Source organism: Orycteropus afer, unplaced genomic scaffold, assembly GCF_000298275.1.
Source record: "Orycteropus afer afer isolate SDZICR_OR568_19922 unplaced genomic scaffold, OryAfe1.0 scaffold00920, whole genome shotgun sequence".
Taxonomy (NCBI): Eukaryota; Metazoa; Chordata; class Mammalia; order Tubulidentata; family Orycteropodidae; genus Orycteropus; species Orycteropus afer.
In genome coordinates, this window is record NW_006922507.1 from 380,556 (window position 1) to 381,103 (window position 548).

Sequence of the window (548 nt, forward strand, 5' to 3'; positions counted from 1 at the left end):
GTGGTGCACAGGTTTCAACTAAGCTTACAGACTGAGACAGACTAGGAAGAAGGAAGAAGCCATCCACTTCTCAAAGAACTGGCCAAGGAAAACCTTATGAGTAGAAGAGAAACACTGTCTGATACATTACTGCACAACTTTATGAATAGTCCTGAAACATTGTCCAATACAGTGCAGGAGGATGAGCTCCTTAGGTAAGAAGGCTCTCAAAATATGACTGGGGAAGAATTGCATCATCAGAGCAGGACAACCTTACTGATATGGATGAAGTAAAGCTTTTGAGACATCCATTTGCTGATGTGACACAACTCAAATTGAGGAGAAATAGCTGCAAACATCCATTAATAATCTGAACACAGAATGTAGGAAGGATGAATCTAGGAAAATTTGAAGTTGTCAAAATGAAATGGAATGCATAAAGGTTGATATCCTAGGCATTAGTGAGCTGAAATCGACCGGTTTGGCCATTTTGAATCAGACAACCATATGATCTACTATGCCGGGAATGACAATTTGAAGAGGAATGGCATGGAATTCATTATCACAAA